The following is a 19,838-nucleotide window of genomic DNA, read 5'->3' as shown; positions in this document are numbered from 1 at the left end:
TGTCTCATACTGATTTTGTGGAAAGCCTTCACTTCTGGATGACATAGGTGACTAATGTTGCAGAAGTGATTTAATTATTTTACTATGTTGAGGTAAGAAATATTTCCTCTTTTGAAAATCCCCCATACTAATTTTATGTCATGAAGGTGGATTACCCACATTTTAACATTCATACAAAAATATCGCAATCTATAATATTGCTGCTATTACATGCTATTAAATTGAGAATAGGAATCAAATGTAGAGGAATGTTTTGAAAGCAGGTTTTCTTTTTTAAAAATACAGCAATATGAATGAAGGTAAATCTCAGATGTAAATGTAGGAATAAAATAAGTAAAACTCAAGAAAGCAATATTCAATTTTTTAAAAAAAATCAGAACACAGAATGAGAAATTTGAAATTGGAATGGACCATCTATATGTTGAACTTCCAATAGCTGGAGACATGAAGACTAATGGAGAAGGGTCTTTGGAATTTTAATTCAACATCTGGATGGCTGTAGGTCCTGATTTACAAGTACAGAGATTTGCAATCAAATACAATTTATCTTATTTATGTGCTATAATTATTTTTAGAGTTTATTATGACTGAAGTTTTTATACATTTCATAAATAATATAAACAAAGCAGGTAAATAAATAAAAATATAGACTGCTGATTCCAATAGACTATAGCAGATTACAATGTATAAAATCCATAAAAATTTCCTCTCCCCCAAAAAGGCATCAGACATCAAAGGGAATCCTCTTTAATTCTCACTATCAGAAGATCTCTGCACTGACCTCTCCAAACATGAAACCAATCTCATAAAGTGGCTAAAGCAAAAATAATAATAACCATATTGTTCCAAAATACAGGTCAGGTGTCTATATTTGAATCTGGATCTTGTTCACATTACCCACAATGATGGCCCTCACTTAATGAAGGAGGTAGTCTGCTTTGTATGCTTTGCACTCGATTTTGCATACTTTAGATAGGTATGCTGATCAATGACATGCCTTTTAGTATACATCGACATTCATATATATATATATATATATATATATATATATATATATATATATATATTATTCAAATTGCTAATAAAGAATTTGGGAGGCTGAGATGATCATTTCGAACTTCTTATGTTCTCATCAGTCAGTCATACCCTTTATCTGAGATTCAAACCTGGGCTGATTATATATTAGGCAGTTGTTTTAACTTCCTGAGCCACAGGTTCTTTCTCTCTTTTATTAACTAGAAGGCAAGGGAAATATTTATTCAAAAAGCCTTGACAAATTCTTAACATACACACACACACACACACACACACACGTGTGTGTGTGTGTGTGTGTGTGTGTGTGTGTGTGTCAAGGAAAGGAGGGGAGTCTAAAAATTAGATTGCTGCATTTAGATGTACTATAATGTATTGTTTGTCTTGTCTTTTCAAAAACATCTTGTTCAACTTACGGTCTATAGTTTGTGAGTGGCTGGCCATCTCTAACCGGGCCAATGAGTATTGGCAATTACTAAGTAGTGGAGGTTCAGTTTCCTACTATTTTCAGGTAGGATGTAAAGCAAAAGCAAATGCATAATGATTCTAAAAGAAGCTAAACTAAGAAAATTGCAACTACCTATTGAACACTGGGGAAGAATGGGGAATTCTGCCTTCTCCTGAATAAGTAGTATTGGTCCAATAGTTTGTATCATCATCATCCAACTTTCTACAACATTCCCCTTTTCTTCCTGAAAAAGATGAATGACATTTCTGGCCATCAGAAGATTACCCAGCCCAGATTTGATAGATAATGACCACCAACAGTATAGAATGAAGAGGATGTTTGTTGCTGGAGAACATGGATCCCAGACAACATGTGTATCACTTTTCTGAGACGATCTCATTCAGATTATCTCCAAGACCAATTACTAATGAAGTAAGAAAAATATTTGGCTGACATTAGCTCAGTATCAGCCTCTCTCTACTTCTCTCTACTTCCTCTCTGCTTGGTATCTTGGTTCTGGTATCATTTTTGCATTATTGTTCATCATATTAAAAAAAGAAAAATCCTGCTATCTACCCACAACTATCAATGCATGACTATCTGAGGAAGAGGAAGTGACAGAGCTGGCCAAACAGAGGGAAGCACTGGTAAAGAAAATTTAACATTTCATCTAAAAGTTAGGTAGGATAATTTAGAGTTGAAGCATAAAATATTGATTATAAACCAAAGAGATTAAACAAAATTTTATGGAGATGAGAGAAAAATAGATCAATATTAAATGAAAGAAGGGCAAGAAAGAGAAATGAACAGTAATATAAAAAAGAAAAAAAACTTTTATTTTGGAAATATGGACTAAAATGTGTTAAGAAACACCTGTATATGCATACTCATCAGAACACAGTTATTGTTCACATTTTACAGTTCTCAGAATGATGCAGTGTGATTCTCAGCTCAATTTCAGTTGAAAATAGAACCAAAAATATTATTTCATGAATTATATCTTTTAAAATATTGTACTTTTCCTTCTTTTTTTTTCATAAAAGCAGAATTAGAATATGAAACAAAATAGCATAGTGGGAATATGGGCACCACATATTTCAAAGGAATAAATACATACATAAACAAGTGTACACATTGGGAATGCATTGATCCGTCTAGCCTTTAGGACTAAAATAAAATAAATTTCTACCTAAATATATGGTTCAGGGAAGGGATTGTTTCTCAAAAATGACATTTGCTTAAAAAAAATCCTGTGAAGTTGCTATTTGCCCTTATTAAGGACAAAAACTGCCACTTCAGGCATTTTTAGAAGAGATTTTCATTTAGAAAGTGATATAGAAAAAAACAGTTTTTCTACTTTTTGTTACTATACAAATCAAAACCGGATTTTCCTATAGCAGGTTTGGGGAAGGCAGCATGTTGTAAAAGGCAAAAATGATATCCTGATTTTTGTCTGAATTTACTCTTAAGAAGAATCTATCTGGAACAAGGTTTGAAAGATGTAGTACCAGGTATTTGTCCTGAGAAGGTCTTCCAAGCACAATGGTCAATGTAAGCCATTTCAGGACACAAAAGGCCTTCAGGTAGCTAAGACTTTTTTTTTTGCTTGTTTTGAAGAGGGAGCACTGTATAAAACAGAATGAAAAACAAAATGAAAAATGAAAAAATAAGAAAGGAGAGGGGAAAAATGCAACAGCATCTCTCTCTCTCTCTCTCTCTCTCTCTCTCTCTCTCTCTCTCTCTCTCTCTCTCTCTTAAAAAGCTTCCTTTAGTTTCTTTTAATCATCAAGATATAACTTCAGTTTATAAGCAGTTCAATTCACAAGTCACAAGAAGCAGCAGAGAATTAGATTCTTAACAACACCAATTGCACAAAAAATCCATTTCTGTTATCCAGCTGTCAACTTCTATAATAGGTAGTTCAAAAGAACATAGGCAGATATTGAACCTTATCTCAGAGTCAAAATAATATATGCAATTATTTCTTCCCAAAAGCCTAACTTTAGCAGATTGCAAAAACAGGTTTTCATGAATAATTATTCTTGTTCCATTTCTGACATGATGGATTATCAGTACTTTTATACACAAACATAATGGAGTCTAATAAGCCCAAAGTATTTTTATTGTTGTTGAATGAGTCATAATCTACAAGCTATTGAAAGTGCTGGTACTGATGCTGGAAAAAAAATCCTATGGTTTACCTTTTTTTTTTTGCTAGGGAGGAGTGTGCAGAAAAATTTAACTTCTGGCAAGTTTCTAATTGCATTTTGGAAGTGATTTGCCAGCACCTTCTTCCCAGGTGTTGGAATGATTAACCCAAGATCACCTAGCTGTCTTTCCTCCCTAAAACACAACTATAGCTTCTCTTTTTCTGCTCCTAGTGCCACACCTTAACCAAGAGATCAAAGTAACTTTCTTAGACAAAATGGGGGCCTCCAGATCCCTTTCTCTACAGTTTTTAAAAATTGTGTATCAGTTGGTTTATTAATAGCATTCTCCAGAAAAACTAATTATAGGCTTTTTGTCTTGTAGGATTAATAATCCCTTCTAATAATGTAGGTGTTTCTGAAGCTGAAACAGTTTCTGGTTCCTGAAGCAAGCGCACTAAAGCAATAATTGTGATGTAAAGGCAGAAGTATTTGGCTACATCTTATGATTATTTTTATCTCATTAATCTAATAATATTCACTCTTAAAAAGCAAATGTGTGAACTATGTTTGCTAAGAAAGAATGATGGCCCACTCATGATCATCCATGGCTGAAAAGGGACAACAATCTGAGTGTCAGAACCCACTTCAGCCCACATCCTAAGAAAGAAGGACTCTTGGAGACAAGATTTTCCAAGCAGGAACTTTTACTAAGAAATAGAAGGTAGCAGGCATAATAGACAGGATCTGAGGAATCCCCTCAGAGATCGATATTTTTAAAGTGTCCCCAAGCAAACCCCACCCATCAGTTCATTTTGTCAGTTCCAGATCAGTCAAGCTCCAGGTGATAAGCCCATTGTGGAAGAGGAGAGATAACAGTCCGTTTGCAGCAGGATCATTTCCACCCCCTCATACTTCATTTGGAGAAACAAACCAGATTCTTCCCAATCCCATGTTCTTGTTTCGTCCTACATAAGTATATTCCCTCCCTCCCTCCTTCCATCCATCCATCCATCCATCCATCCATCTATCAACCATTGAAGTCAACAGCTCAGTAAATAGAACTGTATAGGAAAATGTCAAATACTAAAATACTTGTGATAATGCCTTGATGTAAGGACTATAATTGTATTCCATTAACTGTAATTTTGTTTCAAGTTTCATTAACTGAGGTTTATAGTTAAATGTATTGCATAAATCCAGGCAAAGAGTTAAGTTTTTTTCTTGCATCAATGATTGTTGTGCTCTATTCCCTTGGAATTTAAAAAAAGCAAAGGCTTTTCCCCCCCATGTATGTCTTTTTCTCTTACATGAGGTAACATGAGTGAACTTAGTCAGTGTATACCACAGTAGAAGCATTGTGTCAACTGTCCCATTGGCGTATGCTTAATCCAAGCCCAATACCTGATCATGCTTTAAAAGATTGAGTATGGTTGTGTGTGTTTTTTGTGAATAAGGACAGGAAGGCAGGGCATGTTTCATGCCCCATCTATCAGGGAGTTATATCTGGTGAGATCAAGAAGAGGTCCTTCTTGGTGGTGGCTCTCAGAATGACCACCCTGTATTATTAATTATGAGGAGAAAGGGTCTCTGTATAGTCTAACATAGTGCTCTGAAAGACAGTAGCTTTTATTATAAGAATACATTTCAACTATCTGTTATTAAGGTTTTTAAGCAATCAGTCAATATTTCACCAGCCTACAATTGACCATTTTATCAGTCAAAGGAGTATGTGCTTGAGTAGTCAGATATTGGCAATACCACAAGGGGTGATAAGCAAATAATCAATTATTTTAATACTCCTAGTCCTAAATAGAAATACCCTGAAAGAATATTAATATAATCATATTACAATGCTGTTTTTAATTGTTGTTTATTCTATGTATCCCTAAGGAATCCAAAGTAGGACCTTTAAAAAACTCCTTTATACCCACCACAATTCTATGTTCTAGATTGAAACAAGAATGAAACAATGTCATCTGGCAGTGGTACCATATTTTCTGGTGTACAAGACGACTTTTTAACCCATGAAAATCTTCTCAAAAGTCAGGGGTCATCTTATACGCCGGGTGCTGAAACTTTAGGGACAGGGCTGGCTGGAAAACCTGGAGCGGATCTCCCATTTAGTCTGTGCAGGGAAAGCGGGACCAATTGGAGTAGAAGCTGCAGTCTGTGATTTTTTACAGGCTGGGGTCTGGGTGTCTTTCCTTCTAAAGTTGAAGAGCAGCTGTAGTCTATCCCAACTTGAAAGGCAGGTGGGAAATGCCGCAGCCAGAGCAGCTGCTTAGCTCTAAGGACACATTTGACTCAGGAACTGGGCGGGCTGCCTTAGCAGGGGGTTGGACTAGATGACCTCCAAGGTCCCTTCCAACTTCTTCTTCTTCTTCTTCTTCTTCTTCTTCTTCTTCTTCTTCTTCTTCTTCTTCTTCTTCTTCTTCTTCTTCTTCTTCTTCTTCTTCTTCTCCTCCTCCTCCTCCTCCTCCTCCTCCTCCTCCTCCTCCTCCTCCTTCTTCTTCTTCTTCTTCTTCTTCTTCTTCTTCTTATTATTATTATTATTATTATTATTATTATTATTATTATTATTATTATTATTATTATTATTATGTTTAATCCACTTGCACTGTTTTATGTTTACATGTTTGATGACAAACAGCCTTATGTTTATAAGTGACAGTTTTCCTACTAAGTACCTGCATGTCATAAGCATTTGAATTAAAATTACCATATTAAAATCAAATCTGATGTTTTTTAATTTTTATTGGTGTGCGTTGGAAGAGGGGTAGTCTTATACGGCGAGTATAGCCCAAACCCTATAATTTAAAAGGAAATGTAGGGGGTCGTCTTATATGCCCAGTCATCTTATACACCGGAAAATACGGTAAATCATTACTTAAAGAAGTGACGTGCTCTCCCTTTGTTAGCTAACTTCATCCAAAATTGAAAGGATAACACTTTAATTCACCATGTTAAGGGATAAGTTGGAAAGACACTTTAATTAGAATTCTTGCAATGAATAGAGAGTTGGACTCAGTAATCCCTGCCTCAGTGATCACTTCCCATTCTATATATCCATTATTCTATTCCAACACCCTATTCTCCTAAATCAGCAGTTCTCAAACTGTGGTTGTGGACCCTTGGGGGAGTGGGGTTCCCAAGATCTTTCAGGGTGTCTGTAAAGTCAAATAAATATTTAAATATTTCTCAGTTTAAATTTATAATACAGTAAATCTTGATAGATATAATCATACAACCCAAAGACTTGTTGAACCCTCAGTCATTTTTAAGAATGTAAAGGGGTCCTGAGGCCAAATGTTTGAGAATAGTTGTTTTAGGTAATAGCTTTTGAGATTGATGGCTGCTTAGCTTGCTGATTGGACATGTTTATTAGTGTAGAACAGAGGTGTGAAAGTCGCAACATCACATAATATGTCGCGACGGCAGTGGGGTGGGCACAGTTTTGCCATGTTGCATCCGGCCCACATGCCAGCAGTTTGACACCCCTGGTGTAGAAGATAGTAAGAAAAACCTTGCTACACTGCTTCTTGTCCCTAGTTGTTGTTGACAAAAAGATTTGTTGTCCCTACTCCTGCCCTTACTCATTAATGTCATCATAGCTAGATAAAAATAATCTGTCATACAAGCTATGATATTCATGGAATACTTAACCATGGTTCACTGATAAAATTTGAATAGTCAGTCAACAAACATGCCAACCAATCATACCCAAATCATCCTGAATGAGAAAAAAATAACCTCCTTTAGCTTGTATGACTACAAGCAAGGCAATGTTTAAATATAATAAGGAGAAAAAGCAATTTAAGGATGTTTAATTTATTTAAGGAAACTGTTTATTATAATTAGGTACATACTGAGCTTAAAACAACTTTTCTAATTCAAGTTATGCATGAATGTACATCCAATTATGGATCTAACCCAGCTAGGAAGATTTAAGCCACATTTAGTTATGATCCACAAATAATCTGGTTCATTTCTATGAAGTGTGATCTAAAAATATAGTTTCACCTACTGAAAATTTCCCTACTTTGTAGTTAGTTTTATTTTATTTTCTCTCTCTCTCTTTTTCTCTCTCTCTCTCTCTCTCTCTTTCTCTCTTTCTTGTATAATCTTGAAGAAGAAAAAAGAGCTAAGAAATAATATTGCTCAGAATACAGGTTTAAAGAGATATAGAAATATTGCACAAAGGGGACCAAAGAGAAAAAAATATATAAACTTTAAATAGAGATGCATGACAGGAAATTCTTGAGTAACCAGTGAATCTAAAGGGTTGATATATTTTAAATATATTTAAATTTTTACCCAGAAATTGTTTTAAACAGGACTAAATTACACTTTTATGAAGTTATTCCAGATATTGATTATTTAATTATTTGTTATTTTTATTTGTTTGTATCCCACATTTATTATTTTTACAAATTACTCAAGATGGCAAATATTTCCTACACACCTTCATCCTCCTATTTTTGCCCCCATAACTACAACCCTGTGAGGTGGGTTGGGTTGAGAGAGAGAATGACCAGCACAAAGTCTGCCAGCTGGCTTTCATGGCTAAGACAGGACTTGAACTCACTATCTCCCGTTTTCTAGCCTGATCCTCTAGACCAAACTGTCTCTCTTCCAGAAAAGATAACAGCTGACACATTTTAACCACATTTTAATTATTCATGGTTCTATTTGGCTATTTTGTATTGATTCATCAGATTCAGAAATCAACCCAAATGGCCAGCCCTTAGCCATTGCTAGTTGAGAATGGTATGTTCCTTGGTATAAGAAAAGAGAATAATGCAACATGAAGAAATGGCAAAGCATGAAAAGCCCTGTTTAAACCCTTCAAGCAATAAAGAATCGATGATCACATGGGATTTAAGAAGAAAAATGGCCATGTAAGTAACAAATTCAATTGTAACAGTACTAACTGTGGAACAAGTCTTGGGAATTTTCTAAGCAAATAAAATCAGACTTGCCAAACAAAGGTGGGGTGTAATCTTCCACCTGTTTCCACCCTTCTGACATGAGGAGCAAGACTCCAAGGTATGCTCCCTGGGCTACCTAGATTCAATACAGGCAGTCCTAGACTTACAACAGTTATTTAGTGATTGTCCAAAGTTACCACAGTACTGAAAAATGTGACTTATGACTGTTTTTCAGTTACGACCATTGCAGCATCCCCGTGATCATGTGATCAGAATTCATATGCTTGGGAATGGGTTCATATTTAGGACCATTCCTGTGTCCCAAAGTCACATGATCACCTTTTGTGACCTTCTGATAAGCAAAACCAATGGGCAAGCAAGGTTCATTTTACAACTGGGTTAGTAATTTATCAACTGCAGTGATTCACTTAACAACTGTGGCAAGAAAAGTCATAAAAAACTCACTTAAATTTCTGTAACAACAGAAATTTGGGGCTCAGTTGTGGTGGTAAGTCCCTCTTCTGAAGCAGCTGTTGCCCATTCAGATGCACCACTTATCACAAACACTTGCCAGGAAGAGACTTTAACAAATGATAATATCATACAGTGTTTACTGATTGCACAGGCTATATTTTCTGATCATATTTACTTACAGATAGCTCTCAACATTCAAAACATCCCACCCCCTTCAGCAAATTGGTGGGACTCAGAAGAAGCAGTCTATTCCTCCTTGGATCAATTATTCACTGTCATTATTACACAACTGGGCTGCAGTAAATTTTACTGATATTTAAGAGCCCTTCCCTTCCAAGTGTGTTGTTTAGAATGAGGCTGTCATGGTTCTGACAGATGAAACTCTTCAAAGAACTTCAAGGCACTGTTTACCTTAAAGAATCTTTATTTGAGTAGCATAACATTGGCACATACATAGGCAAAGCCAAAATCTGAATTCCCCTCCCCTGAGCACATAGTATCAAACCACAATTCCCTCCTCTAGTTAACAGTCATAAATCACATTCTCCAATTAGTTTGAAATGCAGGCTTTCCCTCCAGTTCTTCAATCTGCCATTTCTTATCATCTCTTATTTCAAAAACCTTGGTTCTCACACTATTTACAATACTGTTATGTCTAACTAAACTTCCATGCACATTACTCCTTCTCCCCCAGTATCATCTGTTTCTAACTCTAATTCTAAGAGTAAAACAAAGTAAAGGAAAATGGCTGTATCCCCATATGTTGTCAAAGCAAGCACATCCGATGTTAGCAGTGTTGACATCCGGCCCCCCTTACAAAAAGGACAGATCCTGTAATGTAAACAAAAGCATATGTTAGGGACTGTCTCTCTGTTTGTTAGGGTGTTTCCTATAGAACCTTTTGATGAATCTGTCGGCTTTCACATCACTGCTGTGAACAGAGTTATTGTAAGCCACCTCTGCAAATGGGGTCAGTCCAGTTGGTTTGTTGGTAGGAAATATAGCATCTGAGATATTGCTCCACCATCTTGTTAGCGGATTCTGCAGCCCCATTAGTAGATGAGTGAAAAGCAGATGATAGACCTTGAGATGATCCAATTAATTTAAGAAAGCTCCTCCAAACTGTAGCTGTGAATTGCACCCCTCTGTCCAAAATTATTCGTTTAGGGGTGCCATGCAGCTGGTGGATATGTTTCAAGAGCAGTTTAGTCAGTCGTTGGACAGATGGGAGTCCTTTCCATGCGATAAAATGAGCCTGCTTTGAAAACAGGTCCATCACAGTCCAGATGACAGTATTTCCTCTACTTTCTCATAGGTCTACTATAAAGTCCATATCAATTTCTTCCAATGGCTGTGAAGGGTCTGCCACTGGCTGCAATAATCCAGGTGGTTTCCCTGGAATTCTTTCATGGTGGCACATACAGTACAACTCCTGACATAATTTTTCACATCCCATTTGAACCCCAGCCACCAGAACTGCCGGCGGATTAGATATACAGTTTTTAAATATCCAAAGTGTCCAGCCTGATTTTTGTCATGGCTATGCTTGAGAGCATTAAGATGGAGGGCTTCTGGCAAGCACAATCCCCTCCCCCTTGTAAGCCAAACCATCCCTGCATGTTAGGGAGGTTGATTGTCCTTGAACAATTGATCAGTGAGGAGTGCTTGTTTTATTTTCTTTCCCCCAGGGCCATCAGGATTAGGGGCCCTAAGAGGCATGAGTTGAGCAGCAGTTTGTGGATTGGAGATAATTGCCTTGTTAACCTCTTCACGCTGGCTTTTGTACTGGGGCAGTGTGGATAGAGCATCAGCTAGGAAGTTTTTCCCTCCTGGAATGTACTTTAGAGTTAAGTTAAAATGGTTAAAGTACTGTGCCCAACACACCTGTTTCGGGGACAATTTGTGGGGAGTTTTCAGTGCTTCTAGGTTTTTGTGATCTGTCCATACTTCAAAAGGCACCTTGCTCCCTTCTAGATAGTGTCTCCAGTTTAATAGACCCCATCTGATTGTGAAAGCCTCCTTTTCCTAGATTGCCCACCTCCTTTTGCTCTAAATAATTTTTTTCAAGATGTAGGCAAAGGGTTGCAAGGACCCACTTTGGTTCTTTTGCAGTAATACAGCTCTGATGGCAACATCGCTGGCGTCAGCTTGAATTACAAAGGGCTCCCCTGGGCAGGGGTGCTTTAGGACCAGTTCAACAGCAAATAGTCTTTTTAAATTCTCAAAAGCAGTTTGATAGCTCATAGTCCATGCTAGTGGTTGGCCTGGTCACGGCTTCCCTCCCCCTTTACCTGTTTTGAGTAGTTCTGTAAGGGGTAGGGCAATCTTGGCAAAGGACGGGATGAATTGATGGTAGAAGTTGGCGAAACCTAAAAAGTTCTGGAGCTGTTTGTGAGTTTTTGGGGGCTGCCATTCAATTACAGCTTTCACTTTGGCTGGATCCATTTCACTGTCCTCATTGGAGATTCTATAGCCAAGATAATCTAATCAGGTCTGGTGAAATTCACATTTTGACAGTTTGACATAAAGCTTGGCATTCAATAGTTTCTTTAACATTTCTCTCAGCAGCTTTATATGATCAGTCATATTTGTGCTGTATATCAGGATGTCATCAAGATACACCAGAACCCCTTTGTATAAATGGTCATGTAGGACCTCATTAATCAATTGCATGAATATGGCTGGGGCCCCCTGTAGCCCAAATGGCATGGCTTTGAACTGATAGCTTCCCATGGAGCTGTTGAAGGCAGTCTTCCACTCATCTCCCTCCTTTATCCTCACCCAGTAATATGCCTCTCTCAGGTCTAAATTAGAGAAGACACTCCCCCTAGCCAGGTGGGTTAGTAAATCCTTTAGGAGGGGGAGGGGGTTTTTATTTTCCACAATCACCACATTCAGAGATTTATAATCAATGTAGAGACAAAGAGACCCATCTTTTTTTTCTTTAAACTACACAGGGGCTCCCACAGCAGACTTGGACTTACAAAAACCCTTGCTAGGTTTTTGTTCACGTATCACTGCATCTTGTCCATTTTGAGGGGGGACATAGCATACATTCTTGGTTGTGGGAGTTTGGCTCCCAGCAACAGTTCAATGGAGCAATCATTGGGTCGGCGAGGCAGTAGGGCGACACATTCTTTCTCATTAAATGCCTCTGCTAGGTCCTGGTACTCACTGGGGATGAGTGGCTCGCCTGATGGTGGTAAGACAGCCACGTGCGCTCGCTCATTGGGTGGGCTAAAGTTTCCCGTAATGTGTGTTGAATCAATGGGAGGGCTATAGGTAGCCTCACAGTTCTCATTCCTTTCTCTCACCAGATAAACAGCTTCCATTTGTCCAACCAGGCTAATCCTAGGATCACAGCCTCAGTCATTTTTGGAGCCTTCAGGAGGTGAATAAACTCCCAGCACTCACCTATTTATAAGCATAGGTGCTCAGTTAATTGCATGATTAAAGTCCCTCCCATCAGGGAGCCATCGGCTTGCTCAAACCTCATGGGTTTGGAGAGCAGTTTTGCTCATATGCCCATTTTCATGGCAAATGGCAAGCTAAGGACATGCAAGGAGCATCCAGAATCGACTAGCACTTTTAAATCTACCTGTGTCCCTGACCTAGGGATTATGATTTTGGCAGGTAGTGAGAAAGGTGGGATGTGTCAACTCACCATCGGGTCATTCTCTCCTTTGTTGCTGTCAAAAGAGGGTAGCGCGGGTCCAGCCTGAGTCCTGGCATCCTCCTGTGTGGGGGATGTGACTTGGGCAAAAGGTTCCTGTGTGATCCAGTTGGATTTCTCTCTCATTGGCTGCTGAGCAGGCTTCTTTCTTGCTGCTGGTCACAGTCTGTTCTGCTGTTGGGGGTAGGGAAGTGGGCAATTTGCTGCTTGATGTTCCTGCTGTCTGCATTGGAAGCACTTGATCAGCGGGTCTGCAGGTAGCTAGGACCAGCTGCAGCAGTTGGAGGTTTTCGGGGTAGTGGTTGCCTTTTGGGTTGCTCTGGCCTCGACTCGACTTCAGGTGGGGGAGGCTTCTTATAGTGGGCGAGCTGAACATCTAGTCTTACCGCTTTCTGGTACCATTCTTGCAGCTGATCAGGTACTGCTCAATAGATGCAGGCCTGAGAGAGGTGATCGTCTAATCCTTCTATGAAGCGATGGACTAGGGACTTCTTGGGCCACCTCGCTATCTGACCGGCTAACTTGCAAAACTCTTGTACTTACTCCAGAGCAGGTCTGCCAGCTTGCTTTATCTTATAGATTTTTTCTTCTGCTTTGAGGGCAATGGATGGGTCCTCCTACCCTTGCTCTCAGTCCTAGGAGGAAGAGATGGGGGACCTCCAATTTAGGGGCTTGATCATTATATAAATTATTCAGCCATTCGGATGCCACTCCCTTTAAGCTGGATGCAATCACATCAACCATAGCACCTGGGTCCGGGTAGAGATAAGCACAGCGGTTCAAATGAAGGCGCACTTGGTTAAGAAAAAAAATCAGCTTCTCTGGGTCCCCATTGAAGGTTGCTCTGAAAGGTGGAGCAATCAATGGCTGCTGGGGGCCCCATTGTGGCTTTTGCACCCATTTGCTGCTGGCCCTACTCTGGCAACTGCCACTTTCCCAGTGATTGTACATTCGGGGGCTTTTGCCATCCCCCTTGCTGTTGCTGCAGTACCAGCAACTGTGGCATCCTCAGTTGCTGTAAGCCCCCCAATGGTTGCTGCCTGGGTGGGGGCTGTTGCCATCCCCCCTGCAGTTGGTCAACAGGGAGCTGTGGCATCCTCAATTGCTGTAGGCCCCCCTGCAGCCTCAGAGGGGGTTGTTACTGGATCCCCATTGTTTGCAGGCCCCTCAGACTGCTGACCTCCCACCTGCGGGGGTTGCCATATTCCCCATTGCTGCAGCGGGCCCAGGCTGGGTGATCAATGTGCACACTGGTCTGGGGATTGGTTGTCCTGGCGACTGCCCAGGCCCTCATCTCGTCGGTGGTGGTCAGGGCTTCTGGAGGGGTGGCAACTGGAGCTGTCTCTCTCTGTGGGTCTGGAGGCCCTGGTAGGGGGCTTCAGGGGCAGGAAGGCTGCCTGATCTGTGAAGGAGGGGCTGGGGGTTCCTCTTGGCAGGAGCTGGTGGCTGCCTCATTGATCATCCTTATCTCTGGCATGTGGGGAATGGGAAGGTTGCTCTCCACTTCTCATCTCTAGCTCCTCAAATTTTTCCACCAACTTGTCCACTGACTGACTACAAGCTGCGGACAGGTATTTCCACTCACCCAAGTCCTCAGAGGCAATTTGGTACCAATCTAGGGAACATGATATGTGGGAATCCCTTCATGGTAACTCAACCTCATCTGCCTTTGAAGCACTTGAGGGGTGGCAAGGCCATCTCGAGGTGTCTGGAGTCTCCGCTGGACTGGGTCCATTCCTATGACCAGATCAGCTGTCCTTCCTGCTTGGGTTTCGCCTCCAGCTGGGAGGCCTGAAAAAGTTCCTTCTCTACCAGCACGCTGGCTGTCGTTCCCTTCACTGCAATAGCAGCTGCTGCCGGGTTGCTGGCTTCAGGCATTTTCTTTTCCTGCATGCTGAAATCTTCCCCAAATCATTGTCAGCTTGTCCCTCGATTCTAGGGACAGCAACTGGGGCTTGGAACCCCTAGACAGTTAAGAAAGTTGGAGATTTTGGCTTTATGTCATGGTTCTGACAGATGAAACTCTTCAAAGAACTTCGAGGCATTGTTTACCTTAAAGAATCTTTATTCAAGTAGCATAGCATCGGCACATACATAGGCAAAGCCAAAATCTGAATTCCCCTCTCCTGAGCACATAGTATCAAAGCACAATTTCTTATCATCTCTTATTTCAAAAAGCTTGGTTCTCACACTATTTACAATATTGTTATGTCTAACTAAACTCCCATGCACATTACTCCTCCTCCCCCCCCAGTATCATCTATTTCTAACTCTAATTCTAAGAGTAAAACAAAGTAAAGGAAAATGGCTGTATCTCCATATGTTGTCAAAGCAAGAACATCCGATATTAGCAGTGTTGAATATAGGCCCTATGGAGCATTTTCCCCATATTTCCAAAGGATACATTTTGTAAGGCCGAGCTCTTTATTTTTTGAGGCCATCAATATGCCATCTATTGTGTAGTGGGTCCGACGCAAGGAAGAGATGCCAGCCGGAGTACGTGTTCAGCTCTTTATTGGAGGGGGGTAGCGTACTGAGGGATGAGGGTTACCTGGCCTCCTTAAATACCTAGCCAGGTAGGCAAACAGCCAATGGGGTTGGCCCTAGGTTTCCCACCAAAACTAGGTTTCCCGCCAAAACCGTTCAGGCCAACGCCCCCTGGTGGCTGTTGCTATGCAGGTGCCTGCATACATAACACCATCAGTATTTTAGAGAAGAACCACATACAACTATAAACAATATTAACTATATACAACATGTGTTAATACAAGGCAACTGTGGGGTGGTCACTTGCACACATAAGCAGGTGTCCTGTGGGGCTGGGTGGACCGTCTGGGTGCGGCTTGGCCCTGTACTTGGGCAGCTGGTTCGTGGAGCCTCTGTGCTGGGTTGAGCAGAGCTGGTTGCAGGAGGCCCTACTCCTCTGGTTCCAGTTCTGGGTTGTTTCCGGTTGGGCTGACCTCTCCTGGTGTGTGGCTGTTCTGTTGGGCGTGTGAGGTGCACTCAGGGACCCTTCCTCTGAGTTGGTCAATGTGACGCCTTATGTGCCTGTCCCCTTCCACCCCCATGATGTAAGAGAGGGGTCCAGTTTTCTCAACCACTGTCCCCGGAACCCATGGATGCCCTGCCCCGTAGTTCCTTGCCCAGACCAGGTCCCCCACGTTGAGAACCCTGTGTGCTGGTGATGATGGTGATGATGATGATGATGATGATGATGATGATGATGGAGATGATGACAATGGTGGCCTATCCGTCTCAGCTGCTACTCGGTCCGGGTGTAAACGGTCCAGTTGGTGATGAGATGCCATCCCCATCGAAGTTCTGCTGGGCTCTTTCCGGTAGCAACGCATGATGTAGTGTGTTGGGCGAGTAGGAATTTCGCTAGTCTGCGATGCCAGTCCCCACTAATGATGCACCAGAGTGCGTCTTTGGTCGTCCTTACCATCCGTTCAGCTTGCCCGTTGGTCGATGGATGGAAGTGCACGGAGGTGGCGTGCCTAATCCAATTCGCCTTCAAGAACACCTGGAAATCTGGGGGACTGGAATGGAGTTATGGATGTACAGTTGGATAAGGCTGGAGCCTTTAAGCGCATTCCAAGTCACGCTAGACTGCCTAAATCTTTTTTTGAAATGAAGGATGACCTGGAATTGCGAGATATTTGGCGTGAGAGACATTTGCAGGAGAAGGATTATACATTTTATTCTGATAGACACCAATCTTTTTCGAGGATTGATTTTATTTTGTTGACTAATGATTTTCTTTTGAGAACTAAAAAGGTGAAAATCTGTGCAAGAATTATCTCTGATCACAGTCCAGTGTGGTTGGAGATTGATAAGGAAAGAGGAGATAGACGCTCATGGCGCGTAAATGAGAATTTGTTTAGAAATCAGAGAAATGTGGAAGAATGCAAACAGCGGATGAAGGATTTTTTTGAGATGAATATGAATAAGGGTACCTCTATGGATATGGTTTGGGATGCTAGCAAGGCCTATATGAGAGGGGTGTTGATATATATGAATAATAGACATAGACGTGCAGTGGAAACTAGAAGGAAAGATCTGGAGAATGAAATAAAGGAAAAAGAAAAGGCTTTGATTTTGAACACAGAGGAGGTGAAGATCAAGGAGGCTATTAGACTGTTAAGAGGACAATTTGATAAATTAATGGCTGATCAAGTGGCGACCAATCTGCGGTTTGCTAGGCATAATACTTTTTGCAATGCTAATAAACCAGGCAGATGGTTAGCTTATAGACTGAGGAAAAAACAAAGTGCATCTAATATAGATAAGATTGAGTATAAAGGAAGGGTTGTGTATCAACAGAAGCTTATTAAGGATGCCTTTGTGGATTTTTATTCGAAATTATATACTAAAGAGGACATTAATGCAAAAGATATTGATACGTATTTGGAGAAGGCTAGCATCCCGGTTCTTACGCAAGTACAAAAAGAGGGGATTAACCAACTGATTACAGAAGAAGAAATTTTTACAGCTATTAAGGAACTGAAGGTGGATAAAGCACCAGGCACTGATGGCTTGACTGCGGCCTATTATAAAAACTTGCAATTAGAGATGATAAAACCGTTAAAGGAACTGTTCCAGACAATCCAAAGGGGGGGAAAGGTGCCCCCGTCTTGGAGAACAGCTTTTATCTCTTTGATTCCGAAGGAAGACCAGGATGCTACTTTAGTTAAAAATTACAGACCGATATCGCTTTTAAATACAGATTATAAGATATTTGCTAAGGTTTTGGCTAATAGACTGATGAGGGTTCTGCAACAGGTGATTCATGGGGACCAAACGGGGTTTATTAGTGGAAGACAAATGAAAACTAATGTGAGACATATAGTTGATGTGTTAGAGTTTTTGAAAAGGCACAACCAGATCTCTGTTGTGCTAATCTTTTTAGATGCTGAAAAGGCTTTTGATCAATTGAACTGGCAATTTTTGTTGAAAGTTTTAGACAAAATGGATTTTGGGGAAAAATTTTTACAACCGATTAGGGCATTATACCAAAAACAAACTGCCCGAATTATAGTTAACAATAGCTTGACAACAGTATGTAATATTGAGAAGGGCACAAGGCAAGGGTGTCCGCTATCGCCCTTGTTATTTGTGTTAACATTAGAGATATTATTGGTTAAGATTCGGAATTCGGAAAAAATTAAGGGGATACAAGTTGGAGATCAGGATTACAGATTGAGAGCATTTGCAGATGATCTGGTTGTTACAGTGACCCAGCCAGAGAACTCTGTTGTGGACCTGATGGAGATAATAACACAATATGGGAAGGTTTCTGGATTTAAAGTCAATATACAGAAAACTAAAATTTTGGCTAGAAATATGACAGTTTCGCAGAAGGCTCTCCTAGAAGGATTAACTGGATTTGAGATTGTTAAAAGGGTTAAATATTTGGGGGTGATTTTGTCGCCCTGTAATACAAAGCTATATAAAAATAATTATGAAAAGTTATGGGGGAAAATTCAAAAAGAACTGGAGAGTTGGGAAAAATTGCAATTGTCTTTGTTGGGACGGATTGCAGCAGTGAAAATGAATGTCCTGCCCAAATTTTTATTCTTATTTCAAATGATACCGATTCTTAAGAAAGACTCTAACTTGGAGGAATGGCAGCGTGGTATCAATAAATTTGTGTGGGCAGGGAAAAAGCCACGAGTTAAACTTAAGATTATGCAGGATACTCGTGAGAGAGGTGGCCTTAAAATGCCTAATTTTAAATTATATTATGAAGCTGCTGCACTAGTAGGAATAAGTGATTGGATTAATTTGACACAATCGAGGTTATTAAATCTTGAGGGCCATGATTTGTTGTTTGGCTGGCATGCATATTTGTTTTATGATAAGAAGGTAGATACTGTGTTTAGGATGCATATTTTAAGACAGGCATTGCTGAGAGTCTGGAAGAAGTATAGACATAAGTTAAGCAGCAAGATACCATTGTGGGCAATCCCAAAACACGCAATAGAAAATATACATGCTGGTTTCAAACATGATGAGACTACTTACAAGGAAATTTTAAGTTTGGAAAGGAATATTTGGTGCTTGAAATCATATAGTTTCTTGCGAGAAGAGAAGGTTGTTCAGACTTGGTTTCAATATATTCAGTTACAGGCCAGGTGGAAAGAAGACCAAAAAAATGGATTTGCAACGACTGATGAAAATTTGATAAAGCAAATTAGAAATCAAGGACCAGCACATATTAAACGGATATATCTTGCATTGATAGAGATCGATTCAGAAACAGAGCTTGTTAAGGATTGTATGATAAAATGGGCCCAAAACATTCAGGAAGTTATTACAATGGATACGTGGGAAAAGATCTGGGTGAGGAATGTAAAATTCACTCAAGCTCAAAGTCTAAGAGAGAACTTTTACAAAATGTTTTATAGATGGCATCTAGATCCTAAAAAGCTTGCAAGTATGTATCCGAATTATCAGCCTAAATGTTGGAGGTGTGGTGATGAAGAGGCAACATATTTTCACATATGGTGGACATGTAAAAAGGTCAAGGCTTTTTGGATAAAAGTCTGGTGGAATATGCAGAAGATTTTTAAACGGAGGATAAAGTTTTGTCCGCAATTTTTTTTGTTGGGAATAATTGTTGACGCTACAGTTGTGGACTCTAAGTTGATGTTGAATTTAGTTACGGCAGCAAGACTTTTGATAGGTCAATATTGGAAGAAAGAGGAACTGCCGACTATACAAGAGTGGATTTTGAAGGTTTCCGACTTGGCAGAGATGGCGAAGATTTCGGCCTATTTGAAAGATTACTCGCAAGAATATTATATTATGGAATGGAGAAAATGGATTGAGTTTATCCAGAATAAGTATAGGGTTAAGAAGTTTTATCTAGCATTTGAATAAGTCTTCTTTCGTTTTCTTTTTTCTTTTTCTATTTTGTCTTCTATATATATTTAATAATGCTAAGTTTTGTTTGATCCTATATAAGTTAGAGAGTGATGGATTTTAGAATTTATAGTTGTTAGTATATGGTTGTTTATGATTGCTTTTTTATATATATATACCTTGTATTTAGCTCTGGGAAGTCTGGGGGGGGAGGGGGGTTGGGGGGAGGTGGGGGGGGAGGAGGGAGGGGGGAGGGGGGGAAGGGGGGA

Source organism: Vipera ursinii (genome assembly GCF_947247035.1).
Source record: "Vipera ursinii genome assembly, chromosome: 3".
Lineage (NCBI taxonomy): Eukaryota > Metazoa > Chordata > Lepidosauria > Squamata > Viperidae > Vipera > Vipera ursinii.
Note: the sequence above shows the minus strand (reverse complement) of the source record.